The sequence below is a fragment of the Callithrix jacchus genome, chromosome 5 (genome assembly GCF_049354715.1).
Source record: "Callithrix jacchus isolate 240 chromosome 5, calJac240_pri, whole genome shotgun sequence".
Taxonomy (NCBI): domain Eukaryota; kingdom Metazoa; phylum Chordata; class Mammalia; order Primates; family Cebidae; genus Callithrix; species Callithrix jacchus.
Window position 1 is genome coordinate 77,968,221 of NC_133506.1, and position 15,183 is coordinate 77,983,403.

General features: G+C 41.7%; 1 protein-coding gene and 1 long non-coding RNA gene across 6 annotated transcripts in view; one reads left to right on the forward strand and one right to left on the reverse strand.

Moving 5' to 3' along the window:
• Positions 1-15,183, forward strand: part of SHISA6 (shisa family member 6) — a 346,003-nt gene that overhangs the window by 294,157 nt on the left and 36,663 nt on the right. The window lies entirely within an intron of this gene.
• Positions 1-15,183, reverse strand: part of LOC144582583 (uncharacterized) — a 240,194-nt gene that overhangs the window by 148,085 nt on the left and 76,926 nt on the right. The gene's annotated exons all lie outside the window — the stretch shown is intronic.

Here is a 15,183-nt window from a genome sequence, read left to right on the forward strand (position 1 = left end):
GAACCAACAAGAAAAAGAAAACTTCAGGCCAACATCCATGATGAACATAGATGCAAAAATCTTCAATAAAATATTGGCAAGCCAATTGCAACAGCACATCAAAAAACTTCTCCATCATGATCAAGTAGGATTCATCCCGGGGATGCAAGGCTGGTTCAACATACGCAAGTCTATAAACATAATTCACCACGTAAACAGAACCAAAAACAAAAACCACATGATTATCTCAATTGATGCAGAGAAGGCATTCGACAAAATTCAACAGCCCTTTATGCTAAAAACCCTCAATAACCTCGGTATCGATGGAACGTATCTCAAAGTAATAAAAGCTATTTATGACGAACCAACAGCCAATATCATACTGAATGGGAAAAAACTGGAAGCATTCCCTTTGAAATCTGGCACTATACAAGGATGCCCTCTTTCACCACTCCTACTCAATATAGTACTGGAAGTTCTAGCCGGAGCAATCAGGCAAGAAAAAGAAATAAAGGGCATTCAAATAAGAAAGGTGGAAGCCAAATTGTCTCTATTTGCAGACGTCATGATAGTATACCTAGAAGACCCCATTGCCTCAGCCCAAAAACTCCTGAAACTGATAAGCAACTTCAGCAAAGTCTCAGGATATAAAATCAATGTGCAAAAATCACAAGCATTCCTCTACACCAATAACAGACTTAAAGAAAGCCAAATCAAGAACAAACTGCCATTCACAATTGCTACAAAAAGAATAAAATACCTAGGAATACAACTCACAAGGAACGAAAAGGACCTCTTCAAGGAAAACTACAAACCACTGCTCAGCGAAATAAGAGAGGACACAAACAGATGGAGAAACATTCCATGTTCATGGTTAGGAAGAATTAATATGAAAATGGCTATATTGCCCAAAGTAATTTACAGAATCAACGCTATCCCCATCAAGCTACTATTGACTTTCTTCACAGAACTGGAAAAAACCACCATGAACTTCATATGGAACCAAAAGAGAGCCCGCATAGCCAAGTCAATTCTAAGCAAAAAGAACACAGCGGGGGACATCACACTACCGGATTTCAAACTACAAGTCTACAGTAATCAAAACAGCATGGTACTGGTACCAAAACAGAGATATAGACCAATGGAACAAAACAGAGGCATCGGAAGCAACACAACATATCTACAACCATACAATCTTTGATCAACCTGACAAAAACAAGCAATGGGGAAAAGATTCCCTGTTTAATAAATGGTGTTGGAAAAACTGGCTAGCCATGTGCAGAAAGCAGAAACTGGACCCCTTCCTGACACCTTACACTAAAATTAACTCCAGATGGATTAAAGACTTAAACATAAGACCTGGCACCATAAAAACCCTGGAAGAAAATCTAGGCAAAACCATTTGGGACATAGGAGTAGGCAAGGACTTCATGAACAAAACACCAAAAGCATTGGCAACAAAAGCCAAAAGAGACAAATGGGACCTAATCAAATTCCACAGCTTCTGCACGGCAAAAGAAACAGTCACTAGAGTGAATCGGCAACCAACAAAATGGGAAAAAAATTTTGCAGTTTACCCATCTGACAACGGGCTGATATCCAGAATTTACAAAGAACTCAAACAGATTTACAGGAAAAAAACAAGCCCATTCAAAAATGGGCAAAGGATATGAACAGACACTTTACAAAAGAAGACATATATGAGGCCAACAATCATATGAAAAAATGCTCATCATCACTGGTCATTAGAGAGGTGCAAATCAAAACCACATTGAGATACCATCTCACACCAGTTAGAATGGTGATCATTAAATAATCTGGAGACAACAGATGCTGGAGAGGATGTGGAGAAAAAGGAACACTTTTACACTGTTAGTGGAAGTGTATATTAGTTCAACCATTGTGGAAGACAGTGTGGCGATTCCTCAAGGCCTAAGAAATAGAAATTCCATTTGACCCAGCAATCCCATTACTGGGTATATATCCAAAGGGCTATAAATTGTTCTACTGTAAGGACACATGCACACGAATGTTCATTGCAGCACTGTTTACAATAGCAAAGACCCAGAACCAACCCAAATGCCCATCGATGATAGACTGGATTGGGAAAATGTGGCACATATACACCATGGAATATTATGCAGCAGTCAGAAATGATGAGTTCATGTCACTTGTAGGGACATGGATGAATCTGGAGAACATCATTCTCAGCAAACTGACACAAGAACAGAAAATGAAATACCACATATTCTCACTCATAGGCGGGTGATGAAAAAGGAGAACACATGGACACAGGGAGGGGAGTACTAAACACTGGGGTCTATTGGGGGGAAAAGGGGAGGGCCAGTGGGGCGGGGGGAGCTGGGGAGGGACAGCCTGGGGAGAAATGCCAAATGTGGGTGAAGGGGAGAAAGGAAGCAAAACACACTGCCATGTGTGTACCTATGCAACTGTCTTTCATGTTCTGCCCATGTACCCCAAAACCTAAAATGCAATAAAAAATTAAAAAAAAAAAGAAATTGAATTTTTTTTTTAATTAAAGTCACTTCAATTTTTTTTTTTTTAAGATGAAGTCTCGCATTGTCATCTGGGCTGAAGTGCAGTGGAGCCATCTCAGTGAACTGCAACCTCCACCTCCCGGGTTCAAGCAATTCTTCTGCCTCATCCTCCTAAGTAGCTGGGATTAAAGGCATCCACCACTACACCCAGCTAATTTTTTGTATTTTTAGCAGACATGGGGTTTCACTACATTGGCCAGGTTGGGTTCAAACTCCTGATCTTGTGATCCACCTGCCTCAACCTCCCAAAGTGCTGGGATTATAGGCATGAGCCACTGTGCCCGGCCCAATTTTTCAATTATAAATAACTTTGTATCATTGCCACCATACTAAGCAGGTTGTAGACACATTAGAAAATGTAAATTAGCCAAAAAAGCAAGCAAAAATGTCAACAATCCTACCACTCAAAAATAACCATTTATTATATATCCTTCTAGATTGTGTACATACATACAACTTAATTAAGAGAGTGTTATAGTCTAATATACTGTTTTCACCTTGCCTTTTTCACTTAACATGCATAAATTTGTTAATGATCTATATTGAGAGTTGTAAAGGCTGAAGGGTATTCCATTGCTTGGAATACTATTGTTGTACAAAGATTATTTTCCACTTTTTGCCATTATCCACAATTTTGCAGCAAATTTACTAAAATATTTCCTTAGGATCTATTTGCTTTTTAATGAAATGGCTGAAAGGGTCTACGTATTTTTAAGATTTTGAATACATATTACTGAACTTATTTTCAGAAATTTTGTAGTGATTGGATGAGTACCTATTTTTCCTTCCCTTTCTCAAGAAGCATGTGCTATTTTTATTTGTAATATCTACACATATAAAGTAGCACATATAAGTTTATATTTAACTTTATGTATTATACACATATATGTGTGTGTGTATAAGTGTGTTATATATATATATATCTATAAAAGTATATATACATACATGGGTATACATATACTTTTCCAGTCTGAGAGGAGGAAGTGGTGTCTCATTGTTTTGACAGGCATTTCTTTGATCACTGAGGCTGGATTATTTTCAGTGTTCATTGACCAGGTATATTTCATTCATTCAATAAATATTTATTAATCACCTACAAAGTGTCAACTCTTCGAGCATTTCTTCTGTGAATTTCTATGGAGAAAGATATAACTTTTAAATGAGAAATTGCTTCTTAAATCTCTTCATTTTCAACCTGTACCACATCTCTGAGTAACAAATTCTGGAAACTGACTTGCATAAATCCTTTCCCATCTTCCACGTAATGGTATGTTTGAGAACTTGTTATTGACTCCTCCTAGGCTGTTTTTCTCCTCCTTTTTCACTAAACAAGTACAGAAACTTGTAGACAAGATCCCATCGAGGACACCAGCTAGCTGTGCAATCTACAGGAATTCATTCCCTTCACAAGTGGAGCATTCGTCTTCCATGTCCAGAACCTCAATCTTTCAGGGCCCTAGAGCTGATCCTGAGTGGCTGACTCACAGTAAATAAACTCACAGTAGACCAAGTGTATAAGCCAGAGAGCCAACTTATTTATTTGAGATGAGAATTATAACTGTCATGCAGACCAGACAATGGCTGGACTCCCCGGTACAATTTATCCCTAAAGCAAGCTACAGAAGCAGCCCAGCATCTCAAAAGTGTGCTTCATGAGTGGGAGATGCAGGACGAGGTGAGCAGGTGATAGGTTTGCAACTGCTAGCAGCATGCTCTAACACTCTGGTGCTCTATTACCCATGCTCTTCCCTGGACAGTGCCTGGGGAGAGGCAGTTCTGACTCTGTGCTTTGTGGCTGACTGGCACCCTCTTCTCTTTGTGGATGGCCCTATTGTGCCTTAGCTGTGATCACAGCTCCAGGCGGAATACCATCTAGCTTGACTGTCCTGCCAGTTCTGTCTTTAAATGGTGATTTGACCCTTGCCTAACATGCTGACTTAATGTTTAAAATTTTGTACTGTCTTCCCACATTCAATGCACATATGCTGAGGATGTCCTGTGTTTCAGGTATTACACTGGTATTGGGCATAGGACTTGGGTTTCTGTTGGTGGCCGAGGTCACATGTTCGTAAGGCATGATGGTATCGATCATGTTTTTTCAGGGGAAGCAGTTCCAATTCAGTCCTTCTTCATAGAATTATCATTTTAGCCCCTCTGAAATGATGGGAAAAGTAACTGCAGCAGACCTCTCTGTGTCCTGCCTTTCATCCATCTCTGCTTTCAGCCCCCAGCTGCAGTGGATGGTTCCATATGACCACAGCCTCCCTCATTTGGGCAGCATCCCCTTGTTTAGCCATCCTTGTGCTTTGTTCTCAGAGGCAATGCCCTATGTGGAGGCTGAAGCCCAGAAAGGTGGGAGAGTTAATGCACCCAGAGGAACTCTTGGCCCTAGTGGGATGGGAGCCAACACACAGGTGCTCCAGGCTCCCTTCCTTCAGGTATCCAATGCCAGGAGGCACCTGTCCATTTCTCAGGAGGTTCTTGCACAGTGTACATGTCCCATTGCATAGCAGCAGCCTCAACTACACATCCTTGTAGTGGCTTCTTTTCCTCTCCTATCTTCATTCCAGGGGTCATGCCCCAAATAAACAACATACGCCCATATCCTTGTCTCTAATGGTGCCTTTGAGGAGGTAGCATGGGGGACAGGAAGACTGGTCTTGCCAGGGGCACAAGAGATTGCAAAGGCAGCCCATGAAGCCCTGTGGACTTCCTTTAGAGACTAGAGTGGGTGATGATGCCACTGTCAGGGAGCATGTGGTCTCTTCAGGAGGACCCAGAATTCCCCTAAATCCTTCATCAGTGTGTCATTGGGAAGGAGGGTGACATTACCAGGAGAACCCTTAGAAAATGCTCCAAATAGCCAGGATCACACAACTACACTCTAGTCTGGGCAACAGAGCAAGACTCTGTCTCAAAAAGAAGAAAAAAAAAAAAGGAAAGAAAGAAACAAAAAGAAAAGGAAAGTCCTCCTAATAACTACTAAGACTTTACTTCTTGGATCCCCTGAATAGAGGAATTTCCTGTCTCCTGTCGGATTTCTTAGAAGCTGAGCCTGAGACAAGATTCTTGGGCAATTGTGTTATTGCGAGGGTTTTCTCAGGAGATGGGGAGAAAAGAAGGATGGGGAAGGGATAGAAAGCTAAGCAAGGGGTGGTCTCAGCCGGTGACTGGCTCCTGCATGATCCTATGAAGAGCTTCAGAGCACAAAGTGTGTAGCAATGTTGATCAGACCTTGAGGCAAAAGGTCCCCTTTGTACTCCCATGTGGGTCCGACGTTGGCCAAAGCCTGCCTCCCTCCCCACAGCACTGCTCTAGCAAGGTGGCTCAGATTTTGACCAAGGAACTCTTCCCAAGAGCAGAAGGTAGAGGCATCAACTCAACCCCAGAGACCTCTGCAGGGCACAGACAGCATCCCCTGTTTCTCTATGTGAGGAGCTCCTAAGGAGCAAAAGAGATTACTTTTCCTTCAAGTCATCACAATGCAGACTTCTGCTCTGGCTGTGAGCTTTGAAGCTTCCCTTGCCCACAGTTCTCTGCTTAATCTTTACAAGCATCTCTCTCTCCATCCAAAACAAAATTCCAACTTGAGAACCCAGGGAAGTGCCAGGGATTCTCTCCACATAAAGATTTGTGGTAGATTTTTTTAATGTTATAACATCATCCCAGTCATGAGCATGAAAATGCTCATAAATCTCCATCATTCCCGCCAGGGTTGCAAGCAGATAATTAGGAATCTTTTTAAAAGCTGAACACCAGAGCATTTCCTCAAGCATTACATTGCCTCAGAAGAGAAACCTCTAGTGCTATGTAAAGATCAGTGACAGGAAGCTCAGGAGGTATGCACCCTGCCTAAGCGTTGGAGGCAGATGCCAAGATGACTCCTTGCAGCAAATCCCCAGAGTCTAATTCCACAGTCATCAGACCTTCCATCGAAAACACTAGATCCAGTTCTAGTCCTGCTGCTCACCAGGGTAGGACTCCTTGACAATGCACCTAACGTCCTTCAACCTTGGTGAGCTCATTCACAGGGAGAGAATAAAGATTAGATTCCAAATGAACATAACAGCACCTTATGACAAGAAACTAAATCACTGATGTGCTGGTAGACAAGCTGAGGGAGGGGGATCTCAGGTGTGAGGACCCCAATTCATGGCATTTGCCAATCTCCATGGTGTAAATATTCCCACTATGTCAGACTTCAAACTACCTATGGTTTAATGCCATCTCAAGAAATTCCTGAATGTTTGAAAATCTGCTCAATGGAGCCAGTAGAAGACAGCTACAGCACACTACCAGTAAATCCACCAAAATGGCAGCCACTGGTACCTTCTCAGATAGAGAAATGGTTCAGGAAAAGGGACAACTAGGACTGTTCCTAGCCATGGATAGTCTCTGCAGTGACTTCTGAAAGAGTCTTGGTCTAATACTCATTCCAAACCTTTACACATGTAGATTTAAAAAAATCCCTAAGGCCACACCACTTGCTACAGCTAAAGCCAACCCAAATTCAGCATCTTCTGGTATAAGAACTGTGCTCAAAGATCACATTGAGAATTCAAGTCTTTGAGATTGGGGAATCTGGTACCCCTGGTAGAAGTCTAGAAATCAGAAAGAGAAACTGTTTTGGTGGATTAGGGAGGTAATTCTGAGTTTAATGAGCATGTAGATGATTATAGTGTAAGCAACCAGGAGATGGTCAGAGATGGTCAAAACGGTAAACTTCTAAACTGACAGATCTCAATTAATTTAGAAGTTTAGTTTGCCAAGGTTAAGGACACACACCAGAGAGACAGGTCTATGCCTTTCTCTAAAGATGATTTTGAGGGTTTTATTCTCTAAAGGAGAAAAGCAGGCTGAAGGGAAAAGGATGTGTGTGTGGTCACATTATTGAATCCACATGTTGCAAGAGAAAAGGAGCAGGTAGAGGAATAGTGAATTATGTATTTATCTTGCACTCAGTAAACTGGCACTTTATATTAAATAAGGTGAACATAGATTAGCTACCTGTGGAGATACTTAACTTTTTATCTGTAGCAATCTGCTTAGGAACAAAAGGAAAGGCAACTTCTCGCATGAGTCAAATTCAGATTAATTTCTTTTTCTTTTAGCACAATGAAATTAGGGCCCTCGGTCTTTTGTTTGTTTGTTATTGAGTCAGAATCTTGCTCTGTTGCCCAGGCTGAAGTGCAATGGTATAATCACAGCTCGCTGCAGCCTCAACCTCTCAGGATCAAGCGATCCTCCTGCCTCAGCCTCCTAAGTAGCTGGACCACAGGCACATGCCACCACTCCCAGCTAATTTTTTTTATAGAGATAGGGGTCTTGCTGTGTTACCCAGCTAGTCTTGAACTCTTGGGTTCAAGCAGTCCTCCCACCTCAGCCTCCCAAAGTACTGGGATTTACAGATTTGAGCCACCACAGTTGGCTCCAAGATTTTATTTTCCTTTCATACCTGCACAGTTCACTGCTCAACACCCCACCCTCAGCATTCATTGGACCCAACCTCCATCAGTGGCCACTCATTTGTGCCCTGTAGGGTTTTCTGCTTGCCAGAGGGTTTATTAAAGTATTTCTTCCAACCACATGAAGTATCCTCCACCACTAATAGAATTGTGGTTAATTCTTTGTGTCTTAGGAAGAGCAGGGCTGGAGACACATGTTTTAGACCACGCATGCAGAGGTAGTGTGGTGCTGTGGTCAAGAGCACAGGTCTAGATTTCCTGGTCTCAGGTCCCACTGCCATTTTGCATATAAGTGTTGGCAGCTGTCTGATGTTATTTTTGTGCCTCGTTGTCTTCTTCATAAAATTACCATGTTGACTATGGCGAAGACTGAAGGAATTGATAAGTAAGATGGTTGGAACCATGCTGGGCACATGGTGACATTAGCTGTTACTATCAGTGATAGAGGTCAGTGATGAGAAACCGATGGGCTCTCAAAGGAGAGTTTTTTGCTTTTTGTTTTGCTTTGTTTAAAAGGCTGGTGACAGTGATTTGCTGGACTTTAACATGTTGAACCAGGAAGAAACACACACACACACACACACACACACACACACACACACTGTACTGGCTTATTTCACTTGAAATTTTTGATTACAGATCTGATTGGGGTTTGACACTCCCAGGTATTTTATTATTTTTCTCTAACGTATTTATTTTTCCAGGGTCAGACAGTCGTCCTCAACCCATGTGGCACAGTAGAATCACCTAGAGAGTTTTTAAAACTACAAATGCCCAGAACCCACACACGACCAATTAAATCACTATAGGAATACAGGGGAAAGGAGGCACCTATTGGAATATTTTGCAAGTTCTGCATTCGGGTGATTCTTATGTACAGCCAAGACAGAGAAACATTCCTTTAAGAGGATTCTTTTGTACCTTCTCTTTCCTGTAATCCCCCTACACTCCCTTCTCCTTTCAACCCCCAGCTAATGAACTTGTCTCATGCTTCACAGAGGAAACTGAACCCACTTGAAGGCAACTTCCCTACCTGCCCATGGTCCAAGCCACTGAAGTACCTCTGTCTGGAGTCATAGCCTCTTCCTTCTCCTTTACAGAGGAGGTGTGTTTCCCTACCCAAGTCCCACTTCTTCACGTGTTATTGGAAAGCTTTTCCTTCTCCCCCTCTCCTTCCTTCACTGGTTCCTCTTTCTGCTCAGACTTTGCCTCTTCTCCACAGAATCACCACCAAAGGCACTCTAGTTTCTCTTAGCTTAGAGAACAGTAACAAAAGCAAGCCCTTTCCCTAGACTATACAATCACTATTCACAATAGCCAGGAGGTAGAAGCAGCCCCAGTACCCATCAGCAGATGAACAGATAAATGAAGTGTCTCCATCTGTACAATCGGATATCATTCAGCCTGAAAAAGGAAGGACACTGACCCGTGATCCAACATGGACAGACCTTGAGGACATTATGGCTGAGTGAAATAAGCCAGTCACAAAAGGACAAAAATTGTATGTTTTCACTTATCTGGTATATCTAGAGTAAGCAAATTCATGGAGAGAGAAAATAAAACAGAGGTTACCAGGTGCTGCGGTGGAGGGAGGAGTGAAGAGTTGGGTACAGAGTTTCAGCTGGGGAAGGTGAAAAAGTTCTGGAGATTTAATTGTAGGACAATAGACGTACTTGACGCCACTGAACTGTATATTAGAAATGGTTAATACGGTTCATTTTATGTTATATATGTTTTATCACAATTAAAAACAATAATAATGGCTGTAAACACCTTCCCCCCACCAAACTCCCATATGTCTCTCAGCCCATAACCAATCTTGTTTCCGCTTCCCCCACACCACCAAGCCTGCTTCCGACGAGGTCACCTTGACATGCGTATATACAAATCCAGTAAATACCTTCTTTCTTTCCTCCATTTAACATAGCTGAAGCATTCAGCTGTCCTCCTGAGATGCTGTGTCCCCTTGGTTTCCATGACATCATGCTGTCTCATTTTTAACTCCTAACTGTTCTCCTCTGTCACTGGCCCCACGCTTTAGGTTTTAGGTTTAAGGGGTTCCTCAGTTCTCTCCTAGACCTTTTCTCTCTCCTCTCTGTGTAAACACTCTTCTTTTATCTAGGGTAATTCATCTAATCTCATAGTTTTAAATACAATCTCCATATGGATTACTCTCAAAATTACATCCCAAGCCCCAACTTTTTCTCTGAACTCCAGGCTCGTAAATTCTACTGCCTACTTGATGTTCCACAGTCATCTCACATTCAATGTGTTCAAAATGGAACTCCTGACTTTACATTCCCACCCCTCTTGCCACCACCCACTGTGCATCCAACACATTTTCCCCCATCTCAGCAAAGGATGAATTGTTGGAATCTGAGTAGCATCCCTAATTTCCTTATCCCCTATATATAATACATGAGTAAATCCTGACAGTCCTACCTTGCAAATATGTCTTGGATCCATCTACTTCTCTGCACACCCACTCTCTCTTTAGTTTATGTCACCAACTTTCCTTAGCTAGACTGTTACAGGAGCCTTCTTACTGGTCCGGGATATTGAATGATTCCTCTTCTTCAATGCTATCTCAGGTCTCTCTCCTTCTTACTCTTAGCCAAGATGGTCCAGCCACGCTGATCATTTCAGTGTTGCAACTATGCTTATGCTCAGCTGAGCTCATCTCTTTCCTATGTCAGGGCCTTTCCACGTACAGTATGCACATGTGCACACACACATCTCATGCATACATTTCCCTCTCTTGTTCCTCTAACCCCATGTCCATGTGCATGGCCTGCCCCTTCTCATCCTTCAGACCTCTGCAGAAGTATCACTTCCTCAGAGAAACCTACCTAGATTACCCTAAGTAAATAGGTACCACCTCCTGTTTTTATCTGTTCCTTATGTCTAATTGTCATCTGTTTAGCTTTATCACTATGAGCAATTCTTTCTGTGTGTTTAATTCATTATTGCCTATCTCTTCCAATACATTGTTAACACTGTGAGTACAGGACTTCTATTTGGTTCACCACTGTATTTGTAGAAACTCTGAGAGAGTTTTCACCTGGGACAATGGACACTCAATAAATACTCGCTTGACAGAATGGGGAACACTGGCATCATGGAACATGGTGCCTTGAATTTAAAGCTTGGGTTCAAATTAAGATAGACTTTTCTGGTCATGTTCTAGAAATTTATAACTCTGAATGTTCCCTCATTTTTATTTGCAAACAAAATTTTCTTAAGATAGCTGATCTCAAACACTATTAATCAGTGGATTATATTGCTCTTTAAAGCAGGTTTGTGAAGACAATAATTAAATATATATTTTGCACTTAAAGCAACATCTTACTAAAGCTTAGTATTTATTTGGTATCTTTTAAATAAATTCCTGATATCAATTTATCCTTATTCTAAGATTGGTCAAAATCCTTTTAGGACTTGAGGCTTCAGATCAACCTGACTTCAAAAATACTTGCAGCTATATCTTAGGGTTATTAACTTTTAGAAACTCTTCCTTGTAATGGTCACCTATCAAATAGTAGTGATTAAGAAACTGAAGGCAGGCGCAGTGGTTCACATCTGTAATCCAAGTGCTTTGGGAAACCGAGTTGGGAGGATTACTTGAGACCAGCCTGGGCAACGTAGTGAAACCTCATCTCTACAAAAAAATAAAAATAAAAATTAGCCAGGCAGAATGGCACACACCTGTAGTCCCTTTACTCCCAGCTACCCCAGAGGCTGAGGTGAGAGAATTTCTTGAACCCAGGAGTTCAAAGCTGGAGTGAGGTAGGATCACACCACTGCATTCCAGCCTGGGTGACAGAGCAAGACCCTGTCTCTTAAAAATAAGAGAAACTAGCTAGACTGTATTTCTTATCTCCCAGCTTATCTTTTCTCTCTTTGAAGAAATAGGAGTAATGAATGGGGAAAATTCTACTTAGAGATATACACAGTTTTTATCTTGAGTTTTTTTCTATTTTTAAAATTAATTTTTTGTGTGTGTGCATGACAGGGTCACTTTATCACCCAGGCTGGAGTGCAGTTGCATGATCTTTGCTGACTGAAGCCTTGACCTCCTAGGCTTCAGTGATCCTTCAGCCTCAGCTTCCTGAGTAGCTAGGACTACAGACATGCACCAGCATGTATTTAGTTTTTTAATTTTGTACAGAGGAAGTTGTAGTTTGGGATATCAGAGGCATTTGGCCACCGAAGAGTTGGGCTGATTCTAACCAATTGGGATAGTCTAAGGGTGTGTGTTGGGGGGTGCCTGTTGTAAAAATGGTATGCTTTGATATTTATTTAAAGTGTGCCTATGTTTATCTCCTTTATTCTCCATATAGCCATTTACTGGAAAGTAAAGTAAATATCAGTTCTCTGCATTGCCCTGGCTGGTCTTGAACTCCTGGCCTCAATTGATCCTCCTGCCTCGGAGTAAGCCACTGTCTTTGTCCAACATTGTTTTAAAAAACCCAAACCTATGATCAGGATCTATCTCATTAGTAGATATTCATATTATTTGTTCCTCATTCCACTGAAGCATTTTCAACAAGAAGTATTTTATACTGATTTGCATGCAATAATACTTTACACCTAGGCTTCCAGAAGTTTCTTTGTCTTCCCAAGTTTCCAGACATGCCTTGAGGCTTCCTCTAGAGTCACTATCTCTAGAGCCGCTTTTACAAAACAACTTGTGCAATTGCATAAGCAGACGTTTTTGAAGATTTTTCTTCTTTTGCCAATGTTTATGCCCAGTTTCTTAGCAGATGTTTAGTCTTGTTTCATTCCAGGATACTGATGCTGAGCTCCCTCTGAGCCTCTAAAAAATCCCATGGTAAGTTTTTAGGAACCACCAACTAAGCCTCTTGGTGAACAAGCAAGGACTATGTGTAAAGGCTCGTTCTAGGGCTGAGTAGAGAAGTTGGAGAGATCTCCTGCTCAAAAGAAATAAAAGGCAGAAAACCATCCCATTGGCTCCAACTGGATTTGCTGCTGTAGTTTTACTGTCATCATTTCTAGGAATTTATTCCTCTCCTTGTCTGTGGGAGGATTAGAGTCTGCAAAAGGAATCTGACAAAACACCAAAAAAGTGTAGCTGAATGAAAATGCTGAAATATCACTGCAGAGGCAGGCAGATGTCTCTCTTGTGAGCCAGGGAGATAGATATGCCTGAGAGAGAAGAAAAGAGCATTTTCACAAAGCTGGAGCCAGAAGTCAAAGTTGTAGCTTGGGATGTCAGGGGGATTTGGCCACTGAAGAGTGGGGTTGATTCTGACTAATGAGGGTAGTCTGAGTGTGCCTGTGTGACATCTGCTGTGACAACGGCATGCTTTAATAGATCTATATTTATCTCCTTGTGTCTTCATACAGCTATTTACTGGAGAGTAAAGAGCTACAGTCTTGAACTCTGAAAATAATACACATACCTTTCAGCTTGAATTAGAGGACCAGGTCACACCTCTGCCATCTGGTAATAGACCCCAAAACTACTGAGTAAGGGACCATACCCCACCTCTTCAGTTATAAAAAGATAACACGGAAAATCATAAGACAGCAACTTTTTCAAAGTGGGGCAGGAAACAGGTATTTTAGAAAGACAAGTTGCTTTGTTTATTCTTCCAGTGGTTAATATCGTCCATAATTTTTTTTTCTTTTCTTTGAGATGAAGTTTTGCTCTTTCCCCTAGGCTGGAGTGAAGTGGTGTGACCTCGGCTCACTGCAACCTCCACTCCCTGGGTTCAAACAATTCTCCTGCCTCAGCCTCCCAAGTAGCTCGGATTACAGGTGTCCACCATCATGCTCAGCTAGTTTTTTTGTACTTTTAGTAGAGATGGGGTTTTGCCGTGTTGGCCAGGCTCATCTCGAACTCCTGACCACAGGTGATCCACCCACCTTGGCCACTCAAAATGCTAGGATTACAGGCATGAGCCACTATGCCTGGCCTATTTTTCTATAATTTCTGAATGTTATACAATGTCACTTCTATAATATGACACTTGAAAATAAATAAAACTATTCTAGTTTTTTTAAACATCACACAGTAAGAGATAATCTGGCTCTATTTTTTAGAAAAGTGACTCCTACACATTTGAAACCCTGGGATGACAAGGGTAGAAGATCCTTTCATGTCTAACAAATGAAAGGCCAGGGGGGTTTTGTGGTTACAAGTTTGGTTTTGGTTTTTGTTTATATATCTTTTATCTTGTTTGAGAAAGGAATTTAAACAGGCTTTCAAAGGGAAAAGAGGATTTAAAAGGTGGAGTAAGTGAACCATGTGGAGGGGATAGAATTAAACTGAACTCTGTGGTTCAGGCATCTACTCACCTGCATACTTGATCTGGCCATTCCAACAGCCAGCCAGAGAAACGGAATCTTCTCAGGTACCATTGTACACTGGGTTGTAGGGGAGGTGTACACTTATTCATATGAAGATCAGGCATTCTCTCAATAGTCCTCTTAAAGAAGATATTGTGAGGCTGGGGGCAGTGGCTTACACCTGTAATCCCAGCACTTTGGGAGGCCAAGGTGGGCAGATCACCTGAGGTCCAGAGTCCAAGACCAGCCTGGCCAACATGGTGAAACCCTGCCTCTACTAAAAATACAAAAATTAGGGGTGGTGGCAGGTGCCTATAATCCCAGATACTCGGGAGGCTGAGGCAGAAGAATCACTTGAACCCGGGAGACAGAGGTTGCAGTGAGCCAAGATCGCACCACTGCACTCAGTCTGGGCAACAGAGCGAGACCCTATCTAAAAAACAATATTTTTAATTAAAAAAAACCTGTCTTCAGTAGACTTATCACTCCAAAGTGAAGGTCTATAAAAACGCACATGGTGATGGCATATAACCCTGCCATGGGGTCCCTCTGCTCTCTGTTGATTTGGCATGACCCAAATATGATTTCAAATATCAGGATGAGTAAATTGCCTATATTCCTTTTCTAAAGTTCTCTCTGGTATCATTTCTTTCAACTAAACTGCTGGTAAATACTGCATGAGAGGGAGCTGGAGATTATACTCCTGGGCAGTGCAAATCCTCTGTTTTGTAATAGACAATAAATCTGAAAGAAGGTCTCATCTGCTTGTGGAAACTAAGAAGCCTGGCAAGAGTCCTTGCCTAGTTTGAAAGCAGATGAGTCAAAGATGTGCTCACAGACTGTCCCCACTGACACACTACTGTTTTCTT